The sequence below is a fragment of the Lygodium microphyllum genome, chromosome 23 (assembly GCF_053477565.2).
Source record: "Lygodium microphyllum isolate KBCC chromosome 23, Lygodium_microphyllum_v1.1.10, whole genome shotgun sequence".
Lineage (NCBI taxonomy): Eukaryota > Viridiplantae > Streptophyta > Polypodiopsida > Schizaeales > Lygodiaceae > Lygodium > Lygodium microphyllum.
The window spans coordinates 124,245,310-124,261,027 of record NC_141157.1 but is presented as its reverse complement, the minus strand read 5'-3'; the positions used below and the strand labels follow the sequence as shown (position 1 = coordinate 124,261,027).

The 15,718-nt window shown below is 41.0% G+C and overlaps 1 long non-coding RNA gene and 1 other non-coding gene across 2 annotated transcripts; both read right to left on the bottom strand.

Moving 5' to 3' along the window:
- Positions 1-2,340: 2,340 nt before the first annotated feature.
- Positions 2,341-2,704, bottom strand: LOC148016706 (uncharacterized). Its single transcript, XR_015688188.1, has 2 exons — positions 2,544-2,704; positions 2,341-2,496 (listed from the first exon to the last, which is right to left on the bottom strand). It is a non-coding gene; the product is annotated as an uncharacterized LOC148016706 (long non-coding RNA).
- LOC148016707 (signal recognition particle RNA) lies at positions 2,389-2,641 on the bottom strand. The gene has a single exon (XR_015688231.1).
- Positions 2,705-15,718: the final 13,014 nt, after the last annotated feature.

Below are 15,718 nucleotides of genomic sequence, written 5' to 3'. Positions count from 1 at the left end.
GTGCTCTCAATAATACCAAAATCTTTTACCGAATACAACAAGCTCTTGATTACCCACATCATCTATATATACATCGAGATCCTCAAGTGAAATATCACCGAAGGACTTATTGACTGTCCTCTGGACATTGCATAAACCAAATGCCATCACGTGGTCTGTAAAAGTACCAAAAGCTATGATAAATGTTGTTTTTGACTTCTTTTCTTTGGTTATGGCTGTTTGATTATACCTAGAAAAATACTCCACATATCTTACCCCTAATTGATCCAAAATCTTATCAATGAAAGGCAAGGCACAGTAATCCTCGACTATTTGCTTATTCAATTCTTTAAAGTCCGTATATAAATGAATTTGACTATTCTTCTTTATCCTTATCACCACCACTTAGCACCATTTTGTATGCTCTATAGGAAAGACTAGTCCAGCTTACTTCCCTGTTTCAGGAGGATTGCGTCCACAGAAACAGTAGGGGGGATCCCCTTTAAGTTGTTGTAGCTCCATGTGAAGACATCCCCTTTAAGTAGGATTGTTTGTGTCCACAGACATCATTTAGAGTTGCAAGTTCGAGCTCCACTACATAAGTATAGTATAATAGATCTAGTCTTTGGCCCAAGTAGGCTTATTTAAACTGACTTCATACACATCATGTGTGGTGGAACCCTCATCAAATTCACGTGAACTTGAGGGTTCATCAACCAAGGCTCCTTCAAGATTCTCCCGCTCTATTGTAGAAGGTGAATCTCCTTCATTCAACAGATGCATAGCTAGGGTAAGCAATGCATAGCTAGGGTAAGCATAAAAAATAGCTCTTTCTAGACCACATCAAAAAATCAAGCGACCAGCTAAAAGATCGACCACGTAGTTAGCCATTTGTGTACATAGCCAGCCCAAACTCCTTGCCTTGTATAGCTCCGAAAAAAGGGCTTCCAACTGTCACTTTTCATCGTGGATGTGCCAGATCTAGGTGATGGCCCAGCACTTTTTGGGTCCAAAACTTTGGATGCCAATGTGTCGCGATAGCTCACCCGTAGGTCCACATAGGTTGCATATTTTCGGATGTATGTGGGATAGTTACACCCAATGACAGTCAACCGTGGTGGTTGGTCGTGTATCCATGTTGTGGGAGCCGAGTTTTGTTGTGAGCACCATCTTTTGACGCAGACATCGCACTCTTCTCTGTATTCTTAGTTTACAGTGAAAAAGCCGCTTTCCCAATGAGACGAGCCCCGCATTCCGCTCTTATTTGTCTTTCATATATTTGCGATGTTGGCGGCTGGATGATTGCACATGGCTATGCAGTAGTTCAAGGGGCGATTTTTTCGCCGAACATGTCAGGAGGAAGAGGAAAAAAGCTCCCTCGAATGGGAGCATGCTGAAGTTTTGAAGAAGGTCTGAGTGTCTCCATGGGGATAAAGCGAGGTGGGTTGTGTAACCATGTTGCGGTCACGCGGTGGCACTACCACTGCCATAGCATCTTTCTTTTGACACCACCTTCGTATCCCCATTTCCGTACGGCTCCATGGAGCGGTGTACGACTCGAAAGGCGAGAAGCGAAGTTCTCTGAGGCCCGTGTAGAGTTGTTGCTCGTTTGTATGCTTTCATGTAGACCGGATCCAATGGCGTGGATGTTTCCTATACAAAAGGGAGCGGGCATTGGTATGATGATGGGGCTTTACTCGATTTCGGTTACATTGAAGGGTGGCTTTTCTTGCCAAGTCCCATGAAGAATGGGTGTTGGTGTTGGAAAACGCGCATGGGGTGGGAGTGCCTCTCTCTTGTGCCAAGAAATGTGGTGCTGGCAAGTAGATAGCAGGCTCCGAGCGAATAGCTAACCTGGTTGCACGAGTGTAGTGCTTTGTAGCTTGTGGTGGTATGTGCGTGCGCGGGCAGTGCCGGTGCTCGAGCACGTGGAATAGTAGCCCTCGAGGGGGCAACCAAAATAAATTGGGGGAAGGCTGCGCCTTAGTTAGTACGCGCGTGTGAGAACGTACGTACGTAAAATGAATAAAAGATCGGGTTTGTCACCGGGGACTGAGAGGAGGCCGACGGTCGGCCTGCAGACAAGGTGGCGTTGTCCCTCCCGCGCATGGGGTGGGAGTGCCTCTCTCTTGTGCCAAGAAATGTGGTGCTGGCAAGTAGATAGCAGGCTCCGAGCGAATAGCTAACCTGGTTGCACGAGTGTAGTGCTTTGTAGCTTGTGGTGGTATGTGCGTGCGCGGGCAGTGCCGGTGCTCGAGCACGTGGAATAGTAGCCCTCGAGGGGGCAGCCAAAATAAATTGGGGGAAGGCTGCGCCTTAGTTAGTACGCGCGTGTGAGAACGTACGTACGTAAAATGAATAAAAGATCGGGTTTGTCACCGGGGACTGAGAGGAGGCCGACGGTCGGCCTGCAGACAAGGTGGCGTTGTCCCTCCACTGTCTGGAGCGAGGGGTAGCATTGCTCCGTTTCCGGCCTCATGCGGTCTCCCCTACTTCGAGGACGGAGAGTTGCCAGACCTCAGACCTCCGGGCGGCAACGATCTCGTCCACTCGCGACTTGAGACCTCCGGGCGGCAACGATCTCGTCCACTCGCGACTTGGAGATGGGCGCCGCTGCAAAGGCAGCGAGTCAGCCCCACATCTCAGTGCACGTGACCGGTGGCATCCAGACAACTGTATACTCCCCCCTCCTCGGATTACAGGAGTCACAATACACCCAGGAACGAAAGGGCGAGCGAGCGCCAACTGCGGCTATCTAGATCGTACATTTTGCGGCAAGCTTCACATGTGGGACACTATCCAGATTCCACCAGGCACACGCCTATATTTGGAGCCGCCGTCCTGCCTCCCGTGAAATCCGGAGCATCATCGTCCGGCCGCCGGCGTTCGCTTGGATTCTGACTTGGACTTGGACATATGACTTTTGTTCTTGAAGTAAATAAATTACCTACGCGTAGGTATATGCCGTTATTATGCATGGATGCCGGAATCGTTATGAACTCTAGACGGTGCTAGTTGTATGAGCTTTGCACGGACACTCGTACTGCGCTCAGCATACGTGTTCACTATATCCCCTATGTCATACGTGGAGCTGTAACCGTTTATATTTTGCCATTCCACTTCCCTTGTCTTCCTCTTACCATCAACGGTGGGTCAAGAAGGGCCTCATACCAAAAGCCCGGCAAGTATAGCCAACTTAAATCTATAGGTTCTCGGTAACTTAACTATTGGGCTCACCTCGATAACCTCCTCTCCCTCCTCGAATTGGAAGCTTAGCGCACTGTTCCTGCTCGTTCTTCGAATAGACCGCCATGCTTTACAAAACACATGGCATTGTTTTGCGCAGTCCCACAATTTGTGCACAATTCCTTGCGTAATTGGGCTAGCGAGGAGAAGGCGAGTGACCATACACTCTTCCAACCTGTGCCTTCCTATTCGCAACCTTGCGGTCTTTTATCACAAGGTTCTATCGCATTCTAAGCTTGGAAACTATGGATCTTGATGGACCCGACTTTATCCTTTGTGGTAGGTATGCACACTTGACAAACATAGTTAATGTACGATGCTCACTTTCTCCTAGTCATTCATTCTATGCATGTGTTGTTCCAAAACATCAAAACCCATAGTTGATTGTTCCTATTGGATGGATATATCTAATTGGTTGGCCTATCATGGGCTATTCAAGCCTTGAGCAACTCATTGAGAAGAGAATCATTTCTCTTTTTGAGGGGTGAATTGGGGTGTATGGGGAGCATCGATGGTACTTCCTTTTCCATTCAGGCATTAGTACCCTTGCTGAAAATTGTGATAACCTTGATGCTGGGTAGCTCCAAATGGATACATTGTAGTTGGAGGTCAAGTATACACTTGATGAGTCATTAAATAGGCATCCCAATAGTACCTCATTACCAACTCATTCCGTGTTAGGCAACACATAGAAGATGGCAGGTAGACTTTCAATCTTGGCAGTTAAGGTGATTTGACATTTCCCTAATAATGCATAAGGAGACCCCCCCATATGGACAATAATTCTGTGTATGTTGAGATTGGGCATGGACAATATAAAGATGCCAAACTATGACATAGAAGGATTAGGCATGCGAATTCGCAAAGGCTGAAATAGATGTAGTCTACACAGGTTTGGATATGTCAATTTTGATAATGTATGTGAGTCTTATCAGCTTGGCAGGCAGTCTAGACTCCCATTTTCAAGAGGGGGGGCAGTGAGCACTTATCCTTTGGAAATGGCACACTCTGACATTTGGAGTCCATGTCAGAATGTTTCCTTGAGTGGAAGATGTAGGTCCTATATCATTTTTATTGATGATTTCAATAGGATGACATAGGTGTACTTTTTGCAACATACTAGTGAAGCATTTGAAAAGTTTTGCAGTTTTAAGATATGGCAAAAAAGAAATGTGGGGGTTACATAAAATGCTCGAGATCAGATAATGGAGGAGAATTTATGTCAAATGATTTTTCTTACTACTTGAGAGACCATGGGATTAGAAGACACATTACATGCAAGTATACACCATAACAGAATGGTGTTACTATAGAAAGGAAGAATAGGATTATTACCAAAGTTGCAAGAGCTATGATGAATCAATCAAGCTCTTTTTTCCCAGCTATAGGTTAGCTAGATGTCATGTGTGCCTCAATAAATGAGTCGAGATCTAACTCTAGTTAGGAACATGGTTAGGTTAGCATTGTGGTTTGAACTATATTGTAGTTGTGTGTAGTATGTGGGTTACTCAATGAATAATCAAGAATACTATTGAGAGCACTGTGCTCTTTGAGCTTGCCTCTCTCCATATCTCTCACCCTCCCTCTACATCTTAAACATGATATCAGAGCAGGAAGGCCTTATGTGGCAATGAGTAGAAGATGAAGAGTGACCTTGACCTACAGCTTGAAGAAGGAACCCTATGGAAGTGCATTGATAGCCACAGACTACACTTGGAATGGTATGTATTAATGTTCTTGAAGTATACACTTGATAGAGCCTATTAGGGCTTGGAAGGAGGGGTCATTGGCCTTTACTAGAGCATGTGATGGAGCTAAACAACACCGGCACCTTTAGCAACAAATCTGCATGATCGGTCTAGACTGCACTTGTTGTTTTGGGGGTTGAATGGGCAACATTAGCAAGTGGGTACCATGACCAATGGGCTAACATACTTAGTATTATTTAGGGCCACTTGAAGCTCATTCGTAGTAGGATATATAGCAATCGTGAGTGCTCATTAGAAGGTCATCAACAACAGCCACATGGACTTCAGAAATTAGCATGGAGTTGGGAATTTGCACTTGCTTTATGGCTTACATGATCAAAGGATCTCAACCAATCATTGCTTCACTTTGGCATTACCAACATCAGGTGGATAGTTGGCAACTAGTGTGGCATAATTTATGCATGCTTGGGGCACTAGTATGAGGATCTGAAGCTCAGTTCTAAAATCTATTTATAGGCTGCAAGAAGCTTGACAGATTGCACTTGAAATCTTGGAGCATATTGAAAGGTTAACTTGGTTTGTAGGGAGTCAAGCACCATCTATTCAAATACTATAGAAAATACATAGAGTTGTAAACATGGCAAATGTAGATAGATTTGACAATATTACACAGATAGTGGGTGAGAAGTTGGACAATAATAACTATGCAATATGGAAATTTTGCATGGAAAATTTCCTAGTTGGCAAAGGGTATTGGGACCTTATTACAGGTGTTGAATCTGTGAACCCAAGCTTCCAAAAAAGAGTCCAATTGTTGAATAGCTATGATAGTGGATTTTTAGAGCCTGTTTTTGAAGTGGAAAAGTGGCTCGGTAGGCGTAAAATACCAATTTTTCATGCAAACTGAAACAATTGCGGATCAATGAGCTGGAGTTATCGTAGATGGAGTTCAATGGTAGGAACACAATGCAAGTCTCGGTTCATTGATTAGAGATCGTTTGACCCCCCATTTAATCCCCTCAAGGTTTCACGTTATAAAGAAGCTATGTGATCTGAGAGCCAAAAAGTGCATGATAAAGGCTAACTTTATAGATTTCGATGCCACGGAGCCAGTTGTCCAGTCAGATCTCGAACCTTAGTTTGTTTGCCTCACCAAAATGCCAAAATCCACTTATTGGCATTGTGAAAACACAAAACTTGAACTAGTTATTTTAAGGCTTTAAGCCTTAAGCTCGGATTAAAGAGGGTTAACTCTACAAATTTGAATCGGGGGAGGGGGGTGCCATTATTTTCAGTGCCTCCTCCTTGATTAAAAAATGATTGTTTGTGCATGTTGGCATCAAGTTGAGGGAAGAGGGCATCAAGATAGAGAATTTGGACACTCTCCAACACTTCAATCCACATGAAAAATGATTGAGTAAATGGAAATATCAGTTTTTAGTCTTTCTCTCTTCTCTCTCCTCTTGTTTTGTGTTTCCATGGTTGATTCTATGAAAGAAGGGGGTGGGCTAAGATGAAAGAATTCGATCGTTGTCATGAGGTTCTTTGCTCATGGTCTAAATATAAAACATTTATCCTTTACAAATATCACTTAGTTAGTTGAAGTCTAGACATACTACATAGAATCTTGCCTAGTGCAATAATCATAAAAACCTAAGTCCACCAACATACCACATGGTGTAATAAAGGTGGGGACTCTCTACCTTAAAATGCAATAAATTTATCATGGGCCCTTGATAAGATGATTTATTTTGGATACTTACTCTTAACCATCCTTGTATTTCTTACATGAAGTTGCTACGAGTTTTGCAAAACATGCTGCATATGACATGGTATATGTGATCATGGACAATCAAATGGCTTGGATGAGGCCACGATTACATATGTTAGTGATGAAGTTATTCTAATAACATGTCTCACAAGTTCATTAGAGTGAGGAATCACTTAAGTCCATAAAGTATACTATGTTAGTGAGCATATGCATTGTATATGCCTTATATGACTTGCATGAAATATAACTTTGGCAAGAGGGAGTGAAGTCCTGAGCAAGAAAGCCAGCGCAACTTTTGGCACTGAATAAGGGTGCATGCTGGGAGAAGAGATCTACAGATTCGAAACACACAAGTGTTACTCAAAGTGGAGCTTTGCAATACAACTCAAGCTTGGGAATAAAGGAGTGGTGGAACCTTCATCTCCTGCCAAGTAAGTAGCACTTTTAGCAGAGAACAAACAGTTTTTATGGCTGTCCAAACTGTGTATTCAAAGGGTCGTAGCCCATACAAAAGGGGAGCTCGAGTATGAGTCTTGAGGGAGGACTAGGCCTGACCTGTGTATGCTAAGTTTGATCTCCCATATCAAGAGTGACATTAAATCCACTGTCTTGAGTCTTTTAAGAGCTGAATAGGGATTGTTATTGGTCTTCCAATCATGTAAATTGAGGACTGAAATTCATCTACTTGCTCTATTGATTATCTTGACCCAAAGGGCTCATCCTTGCTCTTGGAAAGCTTACTGCAAGCTCCTATTGTAGAAGCTTGATGAGGGATATGTCAAGAAGCCTTCTTGACTTGATTTTAGGAAGAAAAGTGGGCTGAATAATTTAGCCCAAACAAAGATTTGTGGCATCATCAAGTATCTTTCTCCCCTTGAAGATTCATGGCATTGCTATGCTTGATGCAAGTGGATATAGCATAATCATTATGGAAGGGGTAACAAGAGAGCATCTTGATTTCTCTATACTACGTGCTCTGAAATAGGTGGCCAATTTTAAAGGAAAAAAGGGCGGCAGGAATTCCTTCTTCTCCCCTACTTCTGCATGCCTATTACAAGCTACCTATTGCTTACTACATGTTCTTGAATATAGGGCTGTTTTTGTACCTCATCAAAGTGTCTTCTTGGGAGTTAAATGCCATGAATGTGGGATGAAATAGGCAGCCCTCACAGTGACTTGAGGACAACAATGCCTTTTACTTCTCTATTGCTCCATATGGTATGATTTATACTTGTACTTAGTTGATCTATACACTCTTTGTTAGGGAAAGTTTATGTTATCAACAAAGGTGAATTTTGAAAGTTTTATGGGCTGATTTAGGCTGAAATATTTAGTCATATTCAAAGAACTGGCTACAACATTGAACTTTACTTCATTTCTTGCTCTACAATTGATTTCTTGTCAAATTATGCAAGTATTATGTGCCCCTATGGTAGGGAAATGCTTGAAGACCATTCATAGATGCTATGAATTGAATGAAGAGGATGTTTTCCTCTTTATTTCTTGGTTGTGGTAACTTAACCTTGTATGAATCTTTTTTTGAAGCTCTCTTGAAGAAAAGTTCTTTATCCATCAAGCCTTGTAATTAACTCATAAGCTTCACTTTACATTGAATGTAATCATACAAAGCTGAATGATGGGACGCAGGGTTGTTTTTTATACTTGTACTTAACTTTATAATATGTGATTACTCTTAAAGTCAAGAAAACAAACTTGGCTTGAATTAAAGCTTATGAGGTAACATGCTTGTGATCTATGCTAAGAACTTGCAATTGGAAGCCGTGGATTTGGCTTGGAACCTTCAACTCTTCTCTTATCTCTAACATCTCTGGAGTCTAAACTCTTGAACTCCAAACATTCTTCTTTCTCAAAACCCTGTGAAAGACCGTGAAGTACCTCTTGAACCTTTAAGCATTCACTGCAAACTACTTATTTCTTGAAGCCACATCTCCAATTATCTTGTCTAGTTTTCTTGCCAAACCCCTATGATGACCTTCAGCCCTACACGTTGTGACATTGGTGAACCTGACGTGAAGGTTGGTGTAAGAAAACTCCAAGATGGGGGATTCTTCAGGAGATGCTCTACAACAATTGGTGTGCAAACTGTAGTAGACCCAGCAACAACAAATCCAAATGTTACAACAACAACAACAAAGGCAAGATGAAGAGAAGATTGATTCCACAGCTATTAAGGCCCTAGAACAAGTTGGGCGTGAATTGAAACAATTTAATGGTAAAAAATTCTATGTATTCATTCGTTTATATGTTGAGAAAATGCTCTTCTTTGGTGTATCACAACATGCATGGAGCCAATATTTGTCCAGGCTAGCCAAGCATGGTCTTCAAGAAAGAATCCATGGTCTTTTCCGGTGAGATGCAGATTGGGCTGCATTTAAAAAAGCCCTACATGAAGAATTTTTCTTAGAAGAATCTGGCCTAATGATGAAGAAAAGTTTCACTGATTGGGTTGAGAATGTTGGAAGAGAGGGAGAGAGTGACTGTTAGATGACTCATAACCTGTTGTAAGTGGACCTGTCACATCCTAGAGCATATTTTCTTTTCCCTTATCCAATCTCCCCCTCATTGACATATCCGTGTCAGTGGACGTAGGAGTACGACTCCGCAAGCGTCCTGACCAAGGACTTACGGTAGGTGACCCATCACCTATAGGACCACTCGTGGATGTACTCACTGTAGGTGTATTTTTAATATTACTAGTGCTGGGACTGATCCATCAGTAGCCACTGCAACAACAGGATTACCAGACCACGATGCCAGCTCATCAAAAACAACATCTCTGCTAATCAATGTCTCATGTGTAGACACGTGTAGATGGTACATAACACTTGTAAGCTTTCTGATCTTGTGCATAACCAAGCAACACACTCTTGAAAACTTTAGGATCCAATTTCTTCCTCTTTTCTCATCAGGAACATATACGTATGCAATGCTGCCAAATACCTTCAAGTGTGAAATGTCAGGCTTATGACCACACAACCTCTCATATGGAGTTATATCATGAATCCCTGTTGTAGGGGTTCTATTCAGCACATTTGGCAAACTCTTCTTATTCAGCATAGCTCTTGCCAATTCCATCAGTACCCTAATTTTCCTTTTTGCTACACCATTTTGCTGTGGTGTATAGCTGCACGTTAACTGTCTTTTGATCCCCATGTTTAGCAAGGTACCTGTCAAAGTAATTAGAGACATATTCTCCACCTCCATCCGATCTAAGACATGAAATTTTACAGCTCAACTCATTTTCAGCATGCTTCTTGAAGTCCTTGAATGCATCAAACACATCATCCTTATGTTTCAGTATGTAAAGCCAAGTATACCTACTGAAATCATCAATGAAGAATACATAGTAATGAGCACCACCAAACGAAGCATTATGAGATGGACCCCATACATCTAAATGTACCAACTGCAAGGGTCGTGAGCTATTCCGTACATGTCTTGTAAATGGAAACCGTGCTTGCTTTCCAAACTGACATGCATCACATGCATGCCCAAAGTCATGATACTTGAACTTAGGCAGTCCAAGCACAATCTCCTTCTGCTGCATAGATTTTAGCTTTTGTACATTCACATGGCCAATCCTCTTATGCCATATCTTAACATCCCGTATAGCGCCATCATCATGTGCGAACATGGCTGCTTTCAATTTTGGAATTGACGCATCAAGAGTAAACATTCTGCCATCTCTGCGGCCTCTAGCAATCAATTTGCAGCCGTTACCATATTCTTCAACAAAGCATCCATCTCTATTAAATCTCACCTACAGATTCTATTCTGCCATTTGTCCAACTGACAAAAGATTCTTGGTTATTGTAGGTACATGTAGTACATCATGCATGCTCTTTTTCTTGCCATCAGGCATCAACAACGAAACAATTCCTGTGTGCTAAATGTCATGTTGGGTATCATCCCCAGTACACACATAACCATGTGAACCTCCAACCATCTCATCAAACCATTCTCCATGGGGTGTCATATGATTTGAAGCCCCTAAATCAATGTACCATCTCTCATCTTTGTTCTACCTAGATGCATTCTTAGACACATGCTACATGGCAAACAATCTGTCAATCTGCTCATCATGAGCACCACTAGAAGATGCATAGTGCCCATGCTGCTTGCCCTTTGCCTTCATATCTCCCTGCTTTTTGTAACAATCCTTTGCAATGTATCCATATCTGCCATAGTAATGGCAGTCCTTATCTCTGTTTGACTGATCATTTGACTACCACGCTAGCTAGAGTAAAGAATAGTGTCTCTGCTTTGAGACATACTAGAACCTATATTCATCCCAAGCTTAACTTCCTCATGCACTAGCAAAGCAATTAGCTCATCCCAATCAGGGGATTCAGCCCTCATAGAAATAGACGTATCAAATGCTTTATACTCTTTACCAAGTCCATTTAATGTCACTAAAATCATATCATCCTCAGACATTGAAGATCCAATGGTGGCAAGCTGATCCGCTATGTTCTTGATCTCTGTAGTGTAGGCCTAAATGCTTTTGCCATTCCTAGACATGTTATTAAACTGTTGCTTTAGCTGAATCTTTCTTGCATGTGTTACATTTCCATAATTCTTCATGAGTATGTCCCATGCATCCTTTGGGGAACTGCATCTAGTAATCTATATAGCCATATCATCTGATATACATAAGGAAAACCAATGTAACACCTTGCATGCTCTCTCAGTCCATAGCTTATGAGCCCTTTTCTGATCATTTGTCGGATTCCTTTCATGTATTTCAGGTTCAGCCTCATCACCTGTACATAAGTCCCAATAGCCTCTACCAACCAAAAAATTCTTCATACGGAACTTCTATAAAGTAAAATTTTTGTTGTCCAGCTTTTCTCCCTCAATTTGAGTGATATTGTTAGTGCCTTGAGCATTTGCCATAGTTGCAACTTAGGTATTCAGTGATGTATACAACCTGTAAGTATCTGACTCCTTTTCCTATAGTTCAGGACCAGTTTCGTGCCATTTAGGACAGTTTTTTGGAATTCAAGACAATTTTCCTGACAACCTGCTTGCTATAAACTGTATTCCAACAATGAAAAAACACAGTCAGTTGAGCATAAACCAAGCTCAAATCAGTTCAAAACATTCTATGGTAGTGGCAAAACATCCTAGCAACAAACTATGTCCATACAAGTATCAATGTTTGTACTGTATGCAAGTAGTAGTACCAAATATATCTAGCTCACTGCTATAACCAACAATATTTTCTCTATTAAAACAAGAGTATTCAGACCTCAAAATAGCCACAAAACATCTCATTCAGTTGCCACTCTATGCAGGAGTTGATACATGTCCAACCGGTCAAGAAAATATTTCATGTATGTCAAGTGAAGATAATAGGTATCTGTCCTGCAGACAATAACCAGTCAATACCCTAGTATAACCAGCAACAAATCAGTCCAAAATTTGGACTTTCAGCACTCACAATATCCCAAAAAGCATCTACCACTCAAGTGGTATGATCTAAGCATTTGTCAATAGCAAATATTGTTTCTAAATTCAGGACAGCAACCAGTTCACTGTTTCCAGCCTGCAAATAAGCTCCAAAACTGAGCATTTAACACTCCAATATCATGCTCAAATGCATGATAATAAGGGCATATACATTGTTAGGATGAAAGCCACCGGTGCCCTAGAATCACCTGCGCTTACTGCAATAAACAGTTAGTCTGCACAGATCTGTGCTGAATATCTCAAAATCTGTGAGGAATTTGAAAAACTTTCTTCTGCAAAGAGTTGTAGACCACATCAAAACAGTCTACAATGATGGGCTGTTTCTCCAAAAGCTATTTCTGTAGCAAGATATAGCTTCTGCAAAAAAATGGGTTGCAAACACAATCTCCTTTGATGACATTTTCTTCATATCTGATGTCTTGATGTCAAATGGCCACTGCCAAGCCTTCAAACTTCAGGCATTCAAGCTTTGATACCATGTTGGAAGAGAGGGAGAGAGACAGAGTGGAGCAAAAGATGAGCCTCAACTCATTGTTGTTGTTCTTCCATTATTCTTCCATCATACTAATTGAAAGAGACTTACACACATAGGTATGACTAACCAAGACTAACTGTGATTAAGTCATTGACTACACCGACTTATTGAATATCACACACGTGTACAACTATATCTAGCTAATGTCAATCACACACATAAAGATAGACTGATTGAAGAGTAATGGGAGCTCGATATTCTAACAAAGAAACCCAACAAAGGTTTAGCTGCAACAACTCTATACCATGAGTTTGAAAGTAAATTTGGGCAACTTGATGCTGAAGACCAATAAAGTATGGAAGGTCAAAAGATTGAATTATTTCTTAAGGCTGCAGATCCCATTCTACAAGAGAAGCTTGTTGATCACTTAGAGGATGATACCTCCGAATCAAGAGTCAAGACTGCATGGACATATGTCACTGATGTAGTTAACACGATTTCTCGAAGAGAGCGTATGCGACTAAGATTGGGCACTACCTCAACTCCAAACAAATCTATTGATGGAGCTTGTTCCACCTTCGAAATCCCCTATTCCTTTGATTAACCAACCAACTCTTTCTTCTTCTGTTCCTTCTAAAAATGATGTCATGGATGAACTCATTAAAAGCATGTGTGGCCTTCATCTGAATCTTACAGAAATTAGTTCCAAGGTGGAGAAGCTAGATGTCAAAGTTGAAGAGCAAGAACAATCATCAACTGAAAGACCCATGAGAGAAGGCTTTAAGAGGCGATATATTTGGTGTAACAACCAACAACATGACAAGAGGGAGTGTTCTGCCTTCCGTGAGGCTGAAGCACAGAAGCTTGTCTTTTGGAAAGCTGAGAAAATTCATGCACCTGAAACTGGTCTTCCACTGGAGCCAAATTTTGGCAATGGGGGAATGAAAAAAATTTTAGAAGATTTAGCTATAAAAAATGCCTACGTAGCAATTGATGCAGCTACCTATGGGTTGCAAATTGAGTCAAATAAATCTAATTTGAAAGCATGTAAAGCTAATGTGCAATCTAAAGTATGGATGCAGGCTCTAGATCAAATGGAACGTGGTAAAGTAGCCAAAGGCGATTTATCTAATGCTAGTCAGTGCATTTGAGGATTAACTGGTTGGAAAGAACCGGTAGATTCTTTTTCTGCCTTTGCACATTTGGCTGACGTCAATCACAAAGACGTCTTGATTGAAGAAAAGATAACAAGAGAAGATGAACTAGGGCCTTCCTCTTCTGGCCCTCTGAAACACGTAACTAGAAGAACGCCTAAACAACCAAAACCTGCTGAAAATATAACCCAGACCAAGAGATAGAAGATGCGTCACAAACAAAGAAGGTTGAAGGAAAGAAGAAATGCAAGTAGCCATGCTACAAATTGCAGTCTAACATAAAAATTGCAACTGATCTCAAACAAGTTCTAGAAGAACAAATTCTGGGAAGTAAAATTGAGTTCACCTTAGGTGAAATTCTTGGAATTACCAAATGTGAATTCCATGATGTAATTATTAATGTAATCAAAAGAAAAAGACAATAAATTGGTGATGATGTTGAAGAAATAGTGCATGCTTTTTTGCAAGCTCTTCAAGTTTTTGTGTAGGATGAAGAGAAGTTGACTGCACAAGGAATTCAACTTGAAGCAGTTAAAGAATTAATTGCAACAGTTGAAGCTGCAGATAAAGAAGCCATGGATGTAAAAATAAAAGAAGTAAAGGCTGAAAATGTAATGGTCAACTGGTCCAAACCAATTGGGCAACCTGCCTCTCAAAAATAAGGTCGTCTACAACACATGCATGAGGAGGAAGAAGCTCGGTTCATTCCAAGTAGTCACTACTCCCGTAGCATTGGGCAAGAGCAATAATGGAGATAGTTGTCAAAATTGGAGAAAAAGAAACACCATGTATTACACTCTTAGACCATGGCTCTGAGATAAATGTCATGGCAAGGAATCTCTATGAAAGTGCCGCATGGCCCATAGTTGTTGATCCAGGTTGGAAATTGAGAGTTGCAAACAACTCTTTTGGGAAATTATATGCTGCATGTCCTAATGTGCAGGTAACTAATGGAGATATAAAAGACAATTTTCACTTCTTTGTTCAAGACTCTTGTAGTTACCCTATCATTCTTGGGAAACCCTACATTTCTGAAGCCCGCTTGGAAACAAAAGCTATTGATGATGGTTCTTCTTATGCTCGAATATGAAGCAAGGATAATGAACGAGTTGTCCAATTTCTTACTGTATATGTTAACCATCATCGAAATAGAGATCGACTGCATGATTATCATGTGCCTCCTAATGCCTGAGAATTCAAGGGTTTTCGGGCTACACTGCTGTAAATGGAGGCTATGGCAGTGTGTCATATAAAAAGATTGTACCTCCTTACGCTACAAAAATTGTGTCTTTAGCAAATCTGCATGTATGTACAACCAATAACATGGGTTGTTATAAGTCTCTTCCAGCCATGACAAAAGTTGAAAGTAAATACATATGTCATGCAAAAAGGGTGCCGAAAACTTATGACATGATGACTGAACGTGAAGATATTTCTGGTATGTTTTTTGGACTGATTACTACTGACACAGTGGCTGAAATATATGCACCTACTCATGCAAAAAATCAGGTTGAAAATCAGCCCCAAGAAAGACACCAAGGAAAAGGGGTTTCTATTGCAAGAAAATCTATCTTGTAACATCAACAAGCTTTTATTTCATCCTTTAGAGAACCACAACAAGGAAAAGAACAAATCTTCATGCAACATCATAGTAGATATCTCCCATGGATTTAATAGAATCAACCATAATCTTCACCATCGTCATAGAATCCATCAATATAACAAGAAACACAAAAGAAAGATACCACTTTTGAATGGAAATAATCACATAGTATTCATCTTCATTGTCTTCATAGTTCTCTCTCTCAATCTCTCATAGATAGATACATTATTTTTGATAGAATTGACTATATCCGACTCTCTCTTTCTCCCCCCCTCTCTCTCTCTCTCT